Source organism: Argentina silus (assembly GCF_951799395.1).
Source record: "Argentina silus genome assembly, chromosome: 6".
In the NCBI taxonomy this organism is placed as follows: Eukaryota; Metazoa; Chordata; class Actinopteri; order Argentiniformes; family Argentinidae; genus Argentina; species Argentina silus.
Genome location: NC_139660.1, coordinates 5312769 through 5315268, shown reverse-complemented (window position 1 = coordinate 5315268; position 2500 = coordinate 5312769).

Sequence of the window (2500 nt, the reverse complement as noted above, 5' to 3'; positions counted from 1 at the left end):
AGCCAGAGAAGGCTTGCCCCGTCTCTGTCCACAAGGGGAGAGAGGGAGGGTGGGGAGGGAGGCAGAGGGAGGCAGAGGGAGGGTGGTTGGGGAGAGAGGGAGGGTGGGGAGGGAGGCAGAGGGAGGGTGGTTGGGGAGAGAGGGAGGGTGGGGAGGGAGGGAGGCAGAGGGAGGGTGGTTGGGGGAGAGAGGGAGGGTGGGGAGGGAGGCAGAGGGAGGGTGGTTGGGGAGAGAGGGAGGGTGGGGAGGGAGGCAGAGGGAGGGTGGTTGGGGGAGAGAGGGAGGGTGGGGAGGGAGGCAGAGGGAGGGTGGTTGGGGGAGAGAGGGAGGGTGGGGAGGGAGGGAGGCAGAGGGAGGGTGGTTGGGGGAGAGAGGGAGGGTGGGGAGGGAGGGAGGCAGAGGGAGGGTGGTTGGGGGAGAGAGGGAGAGGGTATGCGATGGGAGGGTGTGAGAGCGATAGTGATGCGTGGGTCCGTTATTTATGTGTTATTTATGCGTTACCCACACCCGCCCACAGTTTCATAGACATGGCCTGAGCCCGCTCGACCCGATATCATGCAGATAAAACAATGATCTGAACCTGACCCGAACCCACAAATATTAAAAGGTCAGTAACGCAAACAAGCGCAATACAAATCTGAATGATTTTGCCATTTTAATCGTAGAGGTATACCGTATATAGGCTAAGGCTATACAGTAGGAAACAAAATATCATCTTTAATATAACCTACATTTTATTACCCCATAGAATTTGACCCGAACCCGCCCGGTCCGATCTTACTCTTATGTTTTATTGACCCGAGCCCGCCTGATCGGCAAGTAAACCCACAGGCCCCCTGGGTCTCGGCCTAGAGGGCGGGTATCTCCCTGATTGCTTCAAATACTCCCCCCACACACTCCTTATTCTCCCCCCTCTCCCCTCCTCCCCCTCTCAGAGGCTATAGCTACAAATCCTTCCATACCATACTGTACATCTTGATATCATTCCAGGCATATCTACTGTATTTGCATTCTGGAGATACAGACAATTATAGAAATGTATTCACCTTCAAACAACACCTTCAATCTTCACTGTATCATTTAATCCATGCTATCTGTGCTGCATAGGGATCTACTGTAGGGTTGCACCTCACAATCAGGACCAGTCATAGTGAATCAAGTTGAGAGTTGCAGCAAAGGGGGCCAGCATGAAGCCTGTCACATCAGTTTGCTTTTGGGTGTGTAATCTTGGCCTATGTATGTCCAACATACACTGTAGGTTTAATACCCATAACAAAAGATAAAGTCTTGAACTTCCAAGGGAGCCATCATTTTATTTAGATTTTATTGTCTATGCACCTTTTTCCCAGGGATTTCTAATGAAATGCTAAGGACCCTGGGGAGGCTGAGTAACCTGATTTATACGGCCCTCTAGTTTGTCAAATGTGACGATTTCTCACAAAATTTTCCAAGTTGAAGTGGAGCTTTTCTGTAGAGTGTGATTGATGAGGCTGAGATAATTGGCTATTGTGAAGAGCCGTCAGGGAGAGACGCCATGTCACCTCGCAGGGAGAGAGTTAGAGAGCAGGGAAATGGAAGTGATTACATCTAATATTCAACATCTGGGAGTGATTGCCTCAGAAGAAGAAGTTTCAAAGAGGAGTGGGGGGAAAAAAAGAAAGAAGCAACAGTAATTTGCACAGGATTTACGAATCTCTGAATCAAATTTTGGAATCTTATCCACATCTTGTTCTATTCCCCCAAGACTTTCGCTCGTAACATGCACGCACACACGCTCGAGCACACACACACGCACACACACACACACACACACACACACACACACACACACACACAAACAGAAGACACACACTTTTTTTCTTTCTTTGCGGAGGTTTGAAAGGAAAAGTACATAATTGGGCACATATATTTAAATCGCATTAACCTCTAAAATGGTAGTGCTCATCTCTCACACTCAATTCCAAGTCACAACCCAGCAACTCTCAACTCAACTCCACGGTGCATCTAGGCTGTCCTCCGCCCTGTGCAATCACACGCCACCGAAAGAAATGATCCGCTGCCGATATTGAGCCCAAACCAGGTCAGAAGTGATCAAAGCCTGTGGGAGAGAGAGAGTTATCTGGTCCCAATTACGTTCAATCATGGGAAATTGGCAAATTGCAGAGAGATGTGCATGACGAGGACATGCGGCCAGATGAGCCGAGGTGGTCCGTGGGGATTGAGCAGACTTCAGAGAGAAGAGGGGAGGATCATGGTCCTAGATGTTGATCTTTGTGTGCTTTTCCAATGGAGTATTTTCTCTGTCTGTGTAATGAGTCACAGAGTCATTATATATGGTTTAACCTTTGATAATCGCTGACAGCGTATTATTGATAACTATGGAATACATTTTAAGGTACACACAGATTACGGTCACACAAAGGGGTTTACACTGAATACAAAGGTGTTTTACAGAATACACATCCCCCTTAATGAAGCCTGATAGGTGGAAGAGATAACC